The 17,600-nt window shown below is 41.0% G+C and overlaps 1 long non-coding RNA gene across 2 annotated transcripts; it reads left to right on the plus strand.

Annotated features, from left to right (window-relative positions):
* Nucleotides 1–1,845: 1,845 nt before the first annotated feature.
* LOC149918663 (uncharacterized) lies at nt 1,846–6,169 on the plus strand. Of its 2 annotated transcripts, XR_016465629.1 has the most exons (5): nt 1,846–1,946; nt 2,275–2,475; nt 2,683–2,919; nt 4,566–4,754; nt 5,517–6,169. It is a non-coding gene; the product is annotated as an uncharacterized LOC149918663 (long non-coding RNA). The 2 variants fall into 2 exon arrangements; XR_016465628.1 differs by lacking the exon at nt 2,683–2,919.
* The last annotated feature ends 11,431 nt before the right edge of the window (nt 6,170–17,600 follow it).

Genomic DNA, 17,600 nt, shown 5'->3' on the forward strand with positions numbered 1-17,600 from the left:
TTTCCATATGAGGTCCTACACTAGTTCAAATAAAGTCAGAATGCGGCCAATAGGGTTTCTCCTGAAATGTGCAGAATCAAAAATAATTTTATTAGCTATCCAAACGAAGGAAAACTCAAGGAAAAAAGAAAAAATAACTACCAACGTTTATAAGAACGCTCAGTTTTCTAAAATGATAATTTCAGGTGAAGTTCTCTTCTACTGTAACTGCAGTTCACCCCTCTTTTTTCCTATATTAATTACATTATTCATAGAGCACAATATTCACTGCATTAGAAGATCAGAAATGTAGTTCATCCCATATAGCAAATCCTTCTGAATAGTCCTTTCTGTGTTCATCACAGATGTCTATTTCCCACTGAAATACTTTGGGCAGGCCATTCTTCCTTTCACTGTGTATTGTGGCTACAGCTCAAGAGGAGCATCAGCAGTGTCTGTCCCCATAAACTGATGAAAAATGTATTTTTTTCCTTATCTGGAGTATAACAGGCCTTAGCAGTTGAACAGATTCTTTGAATTTAATTAACTGAAAGCCCTGTAGTAAAGCAGAATAACTTTCAGTTGACCCAACTGAAGAACAGTCTTGTTCATGAGCATTTGAGATAAAATCCTGGTGCTCATGCAAATTACTATCCAAATAATAAAAATGTTCTATGCATGTGTGTGATGGAATAAATGAAAACTGGGAGCAGTAAACTTCAAAACTAAACCTCAAAGCAGCTTTACCGTAGAACTGTTACAGATTGTTCTGGATAAACAAAATTGCAGATTTTGCTTAAAAAGCAAGATGCAGCCATTCCCCTGCAGCCATTCTGAACTCAATGAGTGGATTCTTTGGATTTACTTTCCTTCTTTTACGAGTGCTAGACCCAAAGCCATTTATTTTCAAACATAATCTTCAGGAAATACATCTTTGTTAAAAACAGTGTCAAAATGACAATGTGGGACGGGCTAATCTGTCTCAACACATAAATTTTGGCATAATGGTACTCTACAGTGGTGCTATTGCAAGAGCAAAGGGAGATGGGAAGGGAAGAAATAAGAGCTTCCCTTAGAACCTTCATTTTTGTCTGCCAGGCTGAATAGGAACAAAAGAATCCTGAAGATACAGAGATATCTGACATTTTCTGGCTTCTGTAGGGGCAGCATCAGCAGTGCCAGACTATGAAAGTGATTCCCAGTTAAAATATTAGAAACATGAGGCTGGCAATGATCTGAGATATTTCAATATCATTAAGCATCTTAATTTTCCACACAAAGATGTTTTTGAGATTGTTCAAAACATGTATCCATTAATACAGAAAGATCTCCAACCTTCCTTAATTATTTCAGCTTCTGTAGATAAAAATTGCAGTCCTCTAGTATTATCTATGTTAATAAATGCACACATTTACCCACAGCAATATCACTGAAAATCCTATCCCCTTTTGTCGGCCTGAGGAAAGATGGAGAGGTGCTCTTGGCTTTGTGCTGTGACAGAAGGACATTCTGTACCACTTTATTCTGTCAAATAGAGGAAGACAATAAAACATAATACAAAGGCTTGTTCCAGCTTCTTGTATTGCTTTAAGCACTGATTTCTAGAAGTAATTGTCCATTATCTGAATGCTAACAAACAGAACAGGCTTCACATATTAAATTCAGCATTTCAAAATTCCCAAATCCATTTCAGGTTGTTGTTTGTTTGTTTGTTTGTTTTCCCACTGTAAGAAACATACATTTCTTTCAGAAAGCATCTAAGTGGCATAAAGCTGCTGCCTTTTGATTGACATCTAGCTCAAAACTTTTGGGATTTGTAGGAGCAAATGAAAAGTATTCCCTTTCTGCTGCCCACAGCCCCCTCCTTACAGATGTGGAACTCAATTTCCTGAGAAGAAGCAAAAGTCCTCTGTGATGTAATAAGACAAGGCTCTCTGAATGGAAGGACCTGAAACAAACCTGAAAGGGTGGGAGAGGGAGAAATGAAGGAATGGAGGAAAAAAAAGGGGAAGGAGGGAAGGAGGGAAGGAGGGAAGGAGGGAAGGAGGGAAGGAGGGAAGGAGGGAAGGAGGGAAGGAGGGAAGGAGGGAAGGAGGGAAGGAGGGAAGGAGGGAAGGAGGGAAGGAGGGAAGGAGGGAAGGAGGGAAGGAGGGAAGGAGGGAAGGAGGGAAGGAGGGAAGGAGGGAAGGGAAAAAAACCCACCACTGCCCAAACAAACATTCAGTTATTTGCACTGAGTTTCTCTTAAAGGACCTCGAGGTACTGAATTAATTGTTCGTTCCAATCAAACTTTAGGAAGTTAGCCGTGATGATGTAGCTAACCTAAATGCTAACGAAATACCATTTGCACTTCTAAATGGAAAGTGAAATAAATAAATTTCCTCCGCAAAACGTACTTTAAGGACTACATTTCAAACTGTTGCTATGGTTACCACAACGCTCTCATGGAAATCTGCTTAAAGATGTCATCCTCCTGCCATCGTGTGTCAATTTGAGGTACTGCTGTCCTGAATATTGGAATGTTGGTCCAGTATTAAAACTCCGCCATTTCTATCTATCATTAAGAAATAGATGCGATAATATAAAAACCACTTACTAAGCAACTGCAATTATTAATACAATCTCATGCTGAATGAGAATAATTAATGCATGTATATAGAAATGTGATGCACTGACTGTTTTTGTTTGTTATTTCTGACACAGAGCTCTACAGTACCAAACAGTTTGGGATACCATCAAATAAGATGATGATGCTTGGTGCATTACCATTTTACTTGAAGATGAGTAATTACTGTCTTCCTGGGCATTCCTCCCCTGTCTCTGTCTCACTCAATTCCAGGATGTGTAAAAAGTCACTCCTCCCTATTACTACACTAAACCAGCTGTAATAGTTATGCCATATAAGATTACCCAGCCTCAGCAAGCTGCATATGGCACAAGGTGGGAAAAGGAGAAAAAGCTGCTTTTTAGACCATGTAGGCTACAGAAACCAAAATCTCCTTCAATGTTTAAGTGCATAAACCAGCCAACTGCCAGCTCTGCATCAGAGCACTATGCAGCCACCAGCAGCCCTCACTGCCCTTTCCTTGAATCCCATAAATCAGCAACCTGCAACCAATTGCAAACCTTTTCCCAACAAAGTTTTCTCACAGAATTGCTTGGGACTCCATTTATAACAGATTATATCACAGCTTCCAAAGCTGTTCCCTTTCCTCATTTTATCTTCTACTGTATTTCCCGTTGTGATCAGAAATGAGATTAAAGGCTGTCACGAATGATGGAGCTGTCAGAGGCAATCAGCACACCCAGCCCTCCCCCTCTCTGTGACAAAGTGATGGATTTTGGTGTCTCTGCTCTGAACTAAAGATACAATTTCTGTAAGCCACTGTTCACATACGTGCTCCTATTGATTGCAGCGGAAGTGAATTCCACAGGTTTGCAGGGTGCCCTCCTTTGGCTGTTCGTGTGCTGTTGCCATTGCTCAGCTGTTCAAGCAGCTGATGAGGAATGAAAGCAAGTCAGCTTACAGGGCAAACATCAGGGCACTGCTGCACAACCTGCATAACCCTGGAACTGTATCAAACATACATAATTAACCTGGCAGTGGTTCTTGTTACAGGTTATTGCATTTGCAAGCTGCCTCTATCTCCCCCTGCCCCACTGCCATCCTCCAGCAGGGGCCTCCCTCTGTGATGAACGTTTCTGCTGCCTTCCAGCACAGAAGGGCTTTCTTCTACCTTGGGCCATTAGAAAAAAGCAAAAAGAGAAGGTTTCATGTATTTGTGATGTGTTGTACAATAGTCTAATTGGATACAACACTACAGGCATAATAGGACTTTAGGACAGACAAGAGGGAGAAATGCAGCCCCGCACTCATATTCTGGGCAGCCCCACGGGCTCATAGGGCAGGCACAGACCAGGTGAGTGACTGCTTCCTGCAGTCAATTTTGGTAAAGAATTGGTGCTAAACCAAAAATGCCTCAGTGGGCTGTTACACAACCAGCCAATACCGTAACACAGACATAAGCTGAATCTATAAATCTGAGCGATGACTCTATTATAGTGCCAATAACAGGGTGGGTGGTAAAGGGAGAACTTTGTCAGCTTTGAAAAATAGTGCTGATAGAGATCTCAAGAGGTCATTTGGACTACGAAATGGCCAAAGCAGGATCACTGCCTGGATACAGACTTTAGATGACATCCACATCATCAGCTGTTTGTCAAGCTTGTTCTAAATAGTTTATTAGCCATGGGGACTATGCATCATCCCTTAAAATCTGTTCAGCACCTCACTGTTCTTACTTTCTTATTTACAGGAATTATTTTATATTGTCTAAAAAAATCTCTGTAAGTTAATGGGTTGTTTATTGTTTCACTGTGTTCTGCTTTGGTGTATCACCATTTAGTTCTTAAAATGTGAAGTGTTTCTCCTTATTTGAAGGCATTTTAGCAGCCCATTTTTGTTCTTACCAATTTCAGACCAAATTCACTGAATTTAGCAGAATGATTGAGAGTGGAGACCCTTACATTGTGCAGGGCCTTTGCTGGAGCAATCATTATGTGCCTTTTCCTTCTTTGATCTGCAGAAATCCCCTAAGCATCTCCTAAGCATTCTCCCAGCCCACAGACAACTGCTCCAAACCCAAAAGTTCAAGCTCTACCAGAGAGCTCAGCAGCATCATGAGCAACTTTTGTTCTATCTTTACCAACGTATCTTTACTGTGGGAACTCTGAAATACTGCCAAACTTCAGCTGGATGAAAAACATCCATCCAGGTATTTGGATTTTCTCATGGATATTAATACAGAAAAAGTCACCTGAAAATTCAGAATTTGAGCCGAAATGTCAAACTACTGTCTCATATGCAATCAGTGCATCTCTGGAATACACATTAACATTCCTTGGTTCTGGAGGATGGCATAAAAGTTTTATTGTGATTAACCCTTTACTCCAGAGATACGCCATTCTGTGAGATAACGTACATAAACTTCACTTAAATCAACTTCATAGTTTCTCCCCACAGCTAAAATTCAACTGAAGAAAACCAAACAGCCTTAGTCCTGTGGCAACATAGTGACATTTTCCAATATATCGACCAAGGAAAACAAAACTCTGGTTTCTGTAATTTCTTTTTTAATATTGCTTAATTCACTATTTCTCTGCAGTTGACTGAGCAATAGTACCCTTACCTTTTGACCTGCTCTCTAGCTGCTATTTGAATTTCTGCTGATTCTCTGCTATTTTCCTCTTTGCCATAGTAGGAAGCTTGAGGTCCTTTGTTGCTGGTATCAAATTAGAATACCCTTTTGTTGTCACTCTTGCCAGAATGATGCATGCTGACTGCTGCTCTCTGTTGTTTCAGTCCTCTCAGTAATTTGCATTGCTTTAATTTGCTAAACTAGAAAGCATTAATTTGGCAGACTTTTCAATGGCTCTCTTTTGCTGTCTATTTACTGTTATCTGTTAATTAACTCTGTTTATGGCTTTACAGCAGGCTCTTCCTCAGATTGGCTAATAGGAAACTTTTGTTCCTTTAGAGGAGCAGAGGAACTGCCTTCATTTCATTGAGGTAAAAGCTGGAAAAGACCTGTCAGACCACCAAATGAATCACTTGTTAAGTACGGGACTATTGCCTTTATTTCTGCTCCAGCTGTCAGAAACCTGAACACCAGGAAGCAATTGTTTTTGATGGCAGATTTGGCATTTATCTGTTGCTGTGACCTGGGCACTTTGAGCAATGTACTGAGCATAGTGGCTTTGCAGCCAGAAACCAAACAACCACCTACCAACCCACCTCCCTACCAATGAACCAATTGATCTACCAACCTACCTACCAACCTATGTACCTACCTAACAACTGATCAACCAACAGACCAACCAACCGACCAGTGGATCAACCTACCGACCTACCTATACAGAGCCAGTGGGCAATATGCTTCTTGGATGAGCTTCACCAACAGTCTAATATCTCCACAAATGCACTTTTTTGGTTAAAAAAGTAGTATTGTGAAAGCAAAGCAGCAACGGTAATCCTGCAGCACTTTACACTTTCTGCGTTAATTGTTTTCTATAGCCTGTTTTAAGTAGTTTGGGGGTGAGCTTTTGAGAAGCAAAGTTGTGTCAGATGCCCACAAACTGCAGAGAGAAGTCTTCTTAGTGGCATGGTGATTGCTCCCCGCAAATACAGAGCATGTACACAGGAAGTTGTATCTGCACTGAAGAAGAAATGAGAATGCATATTTGGATATTCAAATATATATTCATTTCCATTGAAAGTAAAGCAATTTTAGAGAAAAACACAGATTCCTTCGCTGCCTACAAATGGCAGATGAGCAATAGAAAATTACAGATTAACTGTTTTGGTTTAATATTAGTCAGGCCCTCTACAAAGTAAACCTAACCTACCATTACACATAGAGTCCAGATTCAGTAACAAGCCTCAGTGGCAATGCTCAGAAAGTCTCAGGAGTCAGGCAAGCAGGAAACCTACAGACCATTTACCAAAAACATCTCATTTAATCATCACCCTATGTTATGATCCTTCCTTTGATTTCATCCACCTGTTTTACACTCCCTCAAACCCAGACCACACAGTTTATGGCCAGCCCCATTCCATCTCTATCTGGCACACCAAGGCTCTGTCTGAAGCCAGCTGCCATACTATTAGGAAACCACTCATATGCATACAGCATATGTACAAAGCACACCCATATCAGAGACAGCAGTCAAAAACAAGATTCTAGACATCTACATACCTGCAAGAAGTTAGAGAAGCCAACACCTCCGATTTACTCATATATTTTCTTTCCCTGGAAGATGAGATAGTGTACTCACAAATAACTCAAGAGCAAAAACACTGCTACAGATAAAGTGCAAAAACTCTCATGAGCATTAAGAAAATGCAAAGAGAAATACTGATTTTGTGAAAACAGTTTCTCAGTCAATCTTCAAGTTCACTCTTCAACCGCTGTAAGAGTAGGTTCTCCTTCTGATGGGATTATTTCTGTTATAGTGACTGACTTAAAAAATAATTTATCAGAACTATAATATGCAGAGATGTACTCAGCTATATAACTCAATGTTATTGTATACTATTGTCCTTTGTAGTGTTAATGTGTTTCTGGCATTGTATTTTCATTGTCAAGTCACTCAATTGAGTGATGCCACAGCACTCATTTACACAGTGACTAAGTTACGTAGCAGTATCTATCGGGTCATATCTAGTGACAGCTGCAAGGAAAGTTTCCATAAAGTTGAATGCAATTAGCGAATAGAAACATAGGCAGCATTTGTGCAGTAATGTTACAGTATCCACGTGGCTTGTGATGAGCCATGTTAGCTTACTGAGCATAGTCATTGGGGCAGAAGCTCCAGTGGGTGCCATGGCATTGCTGCTGTCAGCTGGTGCCTCCCAGCCTCAGGCTGCTCCTGGAGGGCACTTCCTGCAAGCGCATCTGTTTTCCACACAGAAAATCCTTCTAAACAGATCCAGTTTCAACACTAATGCCTCCATGATAAGCTGTGCAAAACTTTGCTGAATATTGTAAGTCTGTTGGGGCCTGAGTGGTGATGGCCAGCATGCACTGTACAGGTGATGAGAAGGATGTGCTGTGCCTGAGATCTGTACCCCACAGACACAGGACCCACAGGGCATTCCTGAAAGACAAGCGATAGCACTGCCCTCTGTGTGCTTACAGAAGAGAAATTCCTCCCTCTTCCCCCCTACAACCTGGAACCAAGGTTTTGAGAGCACCTTCATGCTTTTTTTGTTTTACGCGTCTTAAAAGCCTGAAGAAGTGGTGATGAAAATCTTATCCAAGGTGTTTACTGACCATAAAAAGCAGCCAAGGACAGAACACGGTGGAACAGATAAACCTTGTTGTTGTGAAATATGACTCATGCGGGTGCTTAAAGAGAGGGAGCGCAAAACACATTAATCTTAACATGCAGAGTTCTCTCAATTTCTGTGACAAATGTCCAGGTCCCACCTTATCAACTGCACCTGTATAACAGCAGCTGAACTGCAGAGGCTAGGCAGAGAATTTAATGTTATTCCTCAGGAAGTCTGCCACTTCATTTCCAATGGCAAATGTAACATAAGATTCCCCCCCCCCCCCAGAAGTAATTTAATTTGTTATGAAGAGAAGCTCATAAAGCTACCTATAAAAACATATCCTTGCTTCATTTCTGATGGATGCTGCCCAGGCAGTCAACAAAAACATCATGGGACTCAACAGGCAATGCAAAATGAATTGCATTGTTGGATTAGGAAGAAACATCTCAGAAGCAGCATGAAGGACTGTAGATAAAAAAAATAAATCAGATGACAGTTCTTAGAAAACAAGAAAATTTATAAGTAAAATATAGTATTATTCTTGGAGATGAAAGAAGGACCAGACTTCTTGCGGGAATCAGAGGAACATTTTTTAAAATCAAAAATAATTGAAGCATTAAAGAAATGAGGAATCATTAATAGAGAGCTGAAAAGTACACATGGAAAAAAAATTAGAGGTCACCTCGCCTATTTCGAAGATACTTCAGTACTTCAAACTGGCTCCTGGTTTTCAGCACAAGAACTGCCTTTGACATGAATTTCTAAGACTTTCTCTATTACAGATATTCATAAAACATGTGAATAGAATCAAAGAGATGTCCTTTGATTCTTAATTCCAGGTGAGACTTTGCTTATTATAGAATAGATACATAGGCAAGTCAGAATGAATGCAGCACTTAAAATGCAAGATGTACTCCAATTTTCCAGTGCCAGGACAAGAGGCAGTGAGCACTAACTGGAGCACAGGGGCTCACTCTGAGTAGCAGGCAGCACTGCTGTGCTGTGCCAAAGCACTGGCACAGGTTGCCCAGAAGTGTGGGATCTCCTCCTTGGAGACCTTCAGAAGGTGCCTGGCCATGGCCTGGGCCCCCTGCTCTGGGTGTCCCTGCTGGAGCAGATGGCCCATAGGGCCCTGCCAGCCTCAGCCATTCTGGGTTTCCATGATATTATTGTACTAATTACTGCCAGTTTGTGTGGTCCAGCACAGACTGCTAGCACTACATAATGATCTACAGGCTCTCATTTTTGTTGATTCCAAGGGTGAAGAAACATGTTTATCAAAATTCACTTTCGATTTTTTGTTTAATTCTTTGAGCTAACAGCAGATAACTCTACCTGTGAAATGGAAGAACACAATTCGTAGAACTGTCAGCTAGGTATTGCTCCAGCACATTTCTCTAACAGCAGTGTTAAGTGCCATGCATTGTAAATGTTCTTCCTCAATTCACTGAACTGTGAAAACGGTTTGAAAGCAAACCTTGAAATTTTGCTTACGTAACCTTCCTCCTTATAATTGAATTTGCCATTTCTTTCCGGGAACAACAATTGTACATTAAAGTTCTGAAACAAAGGCAACTGCAGAAGAAAAAACACAAACAATGACAAAAAAAATTCTTATTGACAGCTTCCTGTACATCTTAATTCTTTCAATTCATGTTAGGTTTATTTTTCCATTTTTTAGGGATTAATATTTGGAAAATAATTTTAATTCCACAGAGCATATATCTAACACACATAATCCCCAAATATGCAGCTATTCTATCAGGAGAGATACCAGTGAATGGCATCAAGTGTGACTTTGCCCATATATATGTTCACGCATCAGAAAAGAGATTGTAGCTACAGAGACACCTGCATTAGTCAGTGGAGACATGAAATTTTAAAAAGTGCTCACAATCTTAAGAGAAAAATATTCTTCTGTTTTGCTTGTTATTTTTTTCTCTTTAATGAAATAGTGCATTCCAGAAATCAGCATTTGACTGCAATCTTGCAAACACTTGCACTGTGTTGTAATAATCTTTGTGGGTCCGGTCCAGCCTTGGATATTCTATGCCTCTATGAGACCGTGTTTAATTATATGTGGGTGATTTGTTCCTTTACAATCAATGAATGTATAAACGCTATAGTCATGAGATATAGTAGAGAGCTTGGCTACACAGTTATCACACCAAACATAGGATGCTTACCCATATCCTGGGCTCACTTATGAAACTCCATTGGAATGGATCTCCAGAAAGAGAACCTTCCCCACTGGTAGTCAGCTCTTAAATGGGTCTAGAAGAGGTGGAGCCAGGCTCCACCCCTTCTGGCAGCACAGGTGAATTGCCTTCATCTGAGTTCCCGTGGCTGACTCATTGCTCGCCTCAGGTGATCAATCAGAGGTTCAGGCTGTGATTCAGCAGTTCCCATACAGTCCCATTAGTTTGTTAATTTAGTTCTGTGTATGAAATCTCACATTAGGAAATTTGTCTTGTCAATTGTTCATCTCAGTATTGTCTCAGGCCTTGATACTCAGGTGGGATAAAACCAAATGCAAAGTCAGCACAATCCCACTGGAATTAGAGAAAGAAAAGTCTTCTGCTCTCCTGTGTAAAAACTGGAGTATAACTCATTCCTATTTTAGACACTCCCAAAGGCTTATTCCAGATTATGAAATAGAAAGCTACCGAGTCCCATGTCTCCCTGAATGTCTTAAATTGACCCATATTCCACAAACCCTGAGAAAAATGTGTAACGCTTGTGCCTGAAGAGTTCTCTTTCAGATTAGAGCTGCTTTAACAGGCTGTACAGCCTTTAGTTTAAAGAGATTGTACCGGAACGATCAGATAAGCATACATCTGTACCAACATCCTGATACCAGAAGTGCCAGGAGGCAATGAGCTGGAACAATGTTTTTCATTCTGCAACATCCAGAAACTATTTAAAAAGATGCATGACCTTTAATTATGAGAAAAAAAAAAAATTAGGTTTAAATGTACTACACTGAAGTCCAAATATTTTCAGTCTGAAAATCAAAAGACCAAAAGTCTATGGACCCGTCTACTCTGAAAATCTGCAGGAAAAAAAAAAAAAAAAATCCATTATAGGTTCAGAGTTTGAGAAAAACAACAGATCTCTGAATCACTACTTGAAAGAAGTTCATGTTTTTGACCTAGATCTGACTATAAAAGTTGAACCAATGTCTATATATGATTTTTTTTTTCTCTTAACTTGCCTGACTTACCTTGATACAAATGCATCTTGCTTTGTCATTGAGCTGCCTAATCCCTCCTAGTCTGTGTAAATCTATTGTGATTTCCACTCGAGCCTTCTTGATTTAGACTCCCAGAGGATTATTATAAGAGATAATAAAAGAAGCTGTCACATTGCTTATTTGTTCCCTGGATGACAACCATTACACTGGGGCACTGAGAAGACTGCAACACCAGATTTCATTGTTGCACAGAAAGAGATAAAAAATAAATCAAACAAGTTTCATGTTTTCTTTTTCCCCTGTGTTGTCAAGAATTTATGGAGTCCGTTACGAGCACAAACTTTTACATACAGAGAGTACAAAGAAATATCATGTTGCAGTAATGATCAGAGCTCCTTCATCCTCATCCATCCACATACTTACAGGTACTTTCACTCCTGACTCAAAAAAAATTTGAGGCAGATGTAGGAAACTTGATACCTTTGATGGTCTGAGCCTTGGGCTCTTACTGCTTTTTATACAAAACAAGGTATTTTCATAATTAGATTTTTTTTAAAAAAAATTTTTTTAAACAAATACCAAGGTGGAAACAGTCTTCAGGTGCAACCATTTAAAACACTATTCCTTCTCCCAACCACTTGGCATATCCATACAAAAAAGTACTCATAGATATTCGGACTTGAAAGCACCGACAGTTACCAAAAACAAGACAGAAACAGTTCTTTTTTTCAGCACTCTGTGCCGAGCTTCTCCATTTTTGACTTTTGTCATAAGAACATTTCAATGGCCTCAGTGAAATTCATGCTGGCTGGCACATGCAGACAGTGAAGCCGTAGTTGCTGGAGTTTCACAACATTGGAACTGAAGAGACTTAGTGAATGAAAAGAATTATGAAGTCATATCTTGAAGCAAAAGAGCAGGAATAAAAGTTGTCTTCCTAAAGACTGAACCTGAACAAAAATTAAATCATTTACATGAAGAAAATGTGAAATGCCTGAAGAAGGACACTGAAGTTCTACAGTGAGTTAACTTATTCATGGTTAAGAATTTTGAGGGAGTAAGTGCAGTGAATTTGAACTTAAGATCTGATACAGTGTTATTATACACAAAGTTATCTCATGCCTTTAAATGTAATAAACACAGTCATATATAAAAGCAAGATTCTATAAAGGGTTGGTATTGACTTAACCTACAACAGTTCAAATCAGAAGTGATGAAAGCGACCCTGAAAGAAAAATCAGAGCAGTTTATTCTGTTGACTTCACTGGGAAGGGCTCTCACAGTGCTATCCAGAACTTTAGGAAAGGAGTCCAGAATTAAGATAATAAATAAATAAAAGTTCTAGGCCAAACCAAGGCCTATCAGTGAAGATAAATTCTGAGTTTAGATTCAATACCACCTTGCTAATGGTCAGAAAAACTGCTGTGGTTTGAATGCAGCCAATAAACCCAACAGTAACTAAGGCTGTATCTGTACAGGTAAATCAAACAGTTCTAAGAAAAATTCCCAGGCAGCAGAAATCAATTTTCAGTGGTTTCTGAGCCCCTAATGTTATTTTGACTTGAATCAACAAGGACATTCACAAACAACACAGGGATACAAATCAGCAGGTAGCTTACATAGTGAATATTCTCTGCAGGCAGTTTCGATGCAGGCATTATTTTTTGGGGACCAAACAAGTCCAACAGTTGGACGTGGGTTATTCTGGGTCAATTGGTTTCTGTGCAAGAGGATATTCCCAGATATGTTGAGCTGACGAATACTGACATAGTCAAATGTTCCAGGCTGTAGGCACTTGAAGCTAGAACTATTACAAGAATGCAAACTGCTTTAAGAGTGCTTTAAGAGTAGTTGGCAAACACAAGCAGCATACAAACTGATAAATTGTCCATGTAGATGGAGGAGCTCTGAGAGATTCCAGAAAGAGTTTTCTGCCACAAGAACATCTTCCTGGTGTAACCACACATTTAGCTAACTTCTTATTTTGTCACGCCAGCAACTTAAGAACCAGCAGACGAAGACTGCATTGTTGGAAATATAAAGACAAAATAACTGGAAAAGGAATTTAGTTCTTATCATGTTAAGGAAAAGCATTACAATCATTACATCGGAGAGTTTTTGTCCCATGCCTGTTTAACTTTTGGGCAATTTCTGAGTGACTGCAGTCTGAGCACGTGAAAGAATGGGTTGCCAAGCTAGCAATGTATCTGTAGCAGCAAAGTTTCAGGACAATTTGCTCTGTTAGGGATATTTAGAGTTCAGAGCTTGTAATTTAGAGTTGAGACTAGTTAAACACAAACACAGTGCATTTACTTAGAACATTAAAGAGTTCCTGCTTATGATGATGGCAAAGCCTAATATTTTGGCTCACTGAAGACCTTCATAAGTGCCTCATGAACAGTAAAGACAGGGTTCAGCAATGTACGTAGAAATTGAGTTGAATCAATATAGATCAAAGAGGGAAAAGGAGCAGTTTTACTTCTAGTTTCGTGTTTGCCCTGGGCAGTCACTAGCTGAGCTCGGAAACGTTAAATCATTGCTTTGATAGTGATTATTGAGCTTATTCTCTTGAAGCTCCAGACAGCAAGGGATGGGACCTGTTGGATCAGATGTGTGTCATGTCTAGCATGCATGAGCCAGGTTGCCACAAGCAACTTTGGCAGTGCTGCAGAGAGCCAGAAACTGTTTGCTTACAGCAGGAAGAGCTCTGGGATTTCTTCGTTCCATCCCGAGGAAGACATTTTCATCTGGTCAGACAAATTGCATCTTAATTTCCATCAACTCAACTGGGAACCCAAACAACTAGAGGCATAAAGAAGGTGAGCTCAGCCACAGTAACTGGAGGGTCACTGCAGCTAGTACCCAGAGAAGGCCAACATATGTGCATGAGCTCAACTGAGTCACCAGTCAGGTAACAAGTGCATGCTTTATGCTAACCAGAAGGAAAGTAAAGATTTGGCAGATCATGCCTCTGCGCACACCTGGTTTAATTGGGACTGATCTGAAGGTTCAAACTTGCAGACACAAGAGGCATCTGACTGGTAGATCTGTGCTCGTGAAGGCTTCAGGCTACTCTACTGATCAGCGTGGCAGCAGATGTGGGCACCTCATATAGTTTCAAACATTTGGAAAATAAGAAATATTCACATTTCATCAGAAGAGGCTGGAACAGCTGTTTGTTCCCTTTGTATACCTATGGCTATTTCAGACAATATCACAATCTGAGAGGCAATGCTGCTATCAATAAATGTGTATTCTGCTTTACACATGGCTGACATTACTCATTATGTGCTTCTTGTGTCACAGCCAAAACTCCGGATGCTTTAGTTTGCAGAAAGTCAACAAAACATGGAAGCATGAAACTTCAAGTCATCTGAAACACCCAGCGCTTATTAAATCTGCCTGTGGGTTGTCACTTAGGAAGACTGCATTATGCTGTGAGGGAAAACAAGCTCAGGAAGGCAGATGCTTTAACAGCTACTAATTGGAATCTAATTACTCTTTCAATTACCTTTCCTCACCACCCAGTCCCCAAGCCAGCTACTGACAGCCATCAGCTGTCTGCTGGCACCTCATCCAGCACAAGGTGTATTGGGTGTAAAGCCAGACAAGATACTGCTACCCAGCATCAGCAGAAAGCCTCAAAGTGCAGCAGGAAGGCAGTGCTGAATATTTCATAGCACACTTAGAAATGGCATCTCATTTTTTTGGATACAGCTATGGTATGCCTGCAGAATTCCAGTGCACAGCTGTAGACCTCCCCCATCCTTTTACTTGCATTCAAGCAATACTTCCATCATCATACCCTTCTTAATTTCAAATCCTGAGAAGGATTCTTGCACAGTGGAGGAATGAAAACTGAACACAGCCCTTACATCTCCAGGGATGTTTCTCTGTATATTCTAAGGAATGGAAATCTCCATCATCACCACAGAGAGCTCTATACAACCCGGTTATGGGTTCCACCATTGCAACCAAGTCTGGAGGTGTCAGACAGCTGCAGGGCCCCTCTGCAGTCTGTCTGTATCTGCCTGCACCACAAGAAAGTTGTGCTGCCACAGCCCTAGCACACACAAAAACTGAAACCATTTCTATTTACAGATGAGAAACAGAGCATGGAGACACTTCCCCCGGAACAAAGGGGACTCATCCTCAGATTTCCTGCTCCCCATACAGTGCCGTTGCCACAGGTCAGCCTTTCCTTCCTGCTTTTCTGTTTTTAAACATATCTTAGGTTTGTGGTGACCTGAATTTTGCAAGCTCACCATGCAGTGAGACTGTTTGAGGTGCACAGAGGATGTCAGCGGGAGAACTTGTATCTGCGTGTGGCTTTAATGTGAGAGTCATCACGTGGACACCACCACTGAGCTGAGATTGCAGCAAGAGTGCTGCAGCCCACACTGCTTTCCCACAGCAGCTGCCAGAGGAGACTGCTTTCCTCACTCAGCACAGCACACTTTGCAGTGCAGCAAGCTCTTCCATCAGTGGTTTGGCCGAGCCCTGTGCCAGATCTGCCTCCTCCAAGCAGAAGCAAACAGGATCAGCAGGGCTCTAGGCTGAGCAGCCTCTAAAAGGCTCCCAGATAGAGTCAGTGTTGGCTGATGAATCCATCCCACATGCAGCTTGGAGGTCTTCATCCTCTTTAAGAGAAGAAGGGTTGAATTGCATGGACATAGGCTGTTTCATGATAACATGTCTTAGTGCCATACAGCCCTGATCCATATCGCTCCTCTTTATATAACACTGGCCTTTCAGTATCTAAAGGGAATCTATAAGAAAGAGGGGGACAGACTCCTCAGCAGGGTCTGTTGTGACAGAACAAACGGAGGTGGTTTCAAACTTAAAGAGGGGACAATGAGGCATTGGAACAGGCTGCCCAAGGAGGTGGTGGAAGCCCCATCCCTGGAGACATTCAAGGTCAGCCTGGATGGGGCTCTGAGCAACCTGATGTAGCTGTAGGTGTTCCTGTTCATTGCAGGGGAGTTGGACCAGATGGCCTTAAAGGGTCCCTTCCAACTCAAACCATTGTGTGATTCTGTGTGATTCTGAGGTAAAAATACATCATTAGCAAAAGAGATCAAAGAGAGGAAAAATCTTCTGCTGTGATTCTCTCTGCTTCTTTCATCTGCCATAGCCCACAAGGATTTTATAATCAATAACCATCGGGTTTCCTGTACAAATCCCTGCCTAAGAAGAGGTGGGCAGGAGATTACAGACTGTGGAACTGAGCTCCCCTCCTGACCGCACCGATCGATCTGGGGCTGTGTGCCATTAATGAGCTGCACTGTTAATCAACACCAGGAAGCTCCTAATAGGACCCGGAGGTGTTTTTATTTATTTGATGGGTTGGTTGTGTTAGTTTTTACTGTTTTTTTTTGTTGTTGTTGAACTCCAAAGAGACATCATTAGCACTATGAGCAAAAATGGGTCAAACTAACAGAATACAAAGCAGTTTTCTACCCCAAAGCATCCATCTGAAAGGAAAAAAACACAGTCAGCCTTGCATCCGTTCTCTTATTGAGGACAAATGTAGGGTATGTTGCAGATGCCCAGCTCTTTGCCTTTCTGCTGCTGTGAGTGAAAAGCTGGGCTGAAAGCACTGCACAGGCAGAAAGAACTGCAAAAGAGCAGCAGCTCCACAAGGGAGAGGGAAGCAGGTCCTGCTGCCATGGGAGTCTCAGTGATTCCTAATGCCCTGAAACCCCAGCCCATTTCCAGAAATAAATGGATAAATAAATAAAGATCTGTAGCAAATACTGGCCTTGTCAGCACAAGGAGTCCATTCTGAGAGTAGGAACTGGGGGAAGGGACAAAGTTGGTTGGAATGAGAGCTAAATGAAAGGCTGCCATTCTGCCCAAAGGAACCTGCCTTCCTATCCAGAAATGTCCCTATATTTTTAGCAAAGCATTTTTTCCTTCACTCTGACCTCAACTACTGTACTGTTCTTTGAGAAGTGGATACAAGCATCTGCCTTCTGTAGCTCATGGTGAACAAACTTACCTTTTGATTATTTCTTATCCAGTTTTTCTCCACTTAATATTATTCTGATTATTAAAAGGACAGTATGTCAATATTGAAGGGATTAAAACATTTCATTTAATTTAACTTTTAACACAAGACTTTTCTCTGGGGGATATTACACTGCTTTAAAAGCCAAAGTTCTGCAAAAATGCATGAGCTTACCTTACTGAGCATATCTATGTGCTCAGCTCAGACATTAAATACAGCAAGTCAAAACCCTGAGGTTTTTCCAGAGGTGCTGCTGGAAACATCACCCCCATACTGAAGGGAGAGGAGGGGCAAAGGGAGGGACAGCTGTTCCTGTTCTTTTATTCTTTTTGTGTTAAATATTAATGACATAGTTGTTGAATTTATTTACAGCTTCTGCAGCTCTGGAACAGGCTGCCCAAAGAGGCTGTGGATGCCCCATCCCTGGAGGCATTCAAGGCCAGGCTGGATGTGGCTCTGGGCAGCCTGGTCTGGTGGTTGGCAACCCTGCACACAGCAGGGGGGTTGAAACTAAATGATCTTTGTGGTCCTTTTCAACCCAGGCCATCCTATGATCTATGATATGATTCTATGTTTTAATCAAC

Source organism: Phasianus colchicus, chromosome 3 (assembly GCF_987193195.1).
Source record: "Phasianus colchicus chromosome 3, bPhaCol1.hap1.1, whole genome shotgun sequence".
NCBI classification, from domain to species: Eukaryota; Metazoa; Chordata; class Aves; order Galliformes; family Phasianidae; genus Phasianus; species Phasianus colchicus.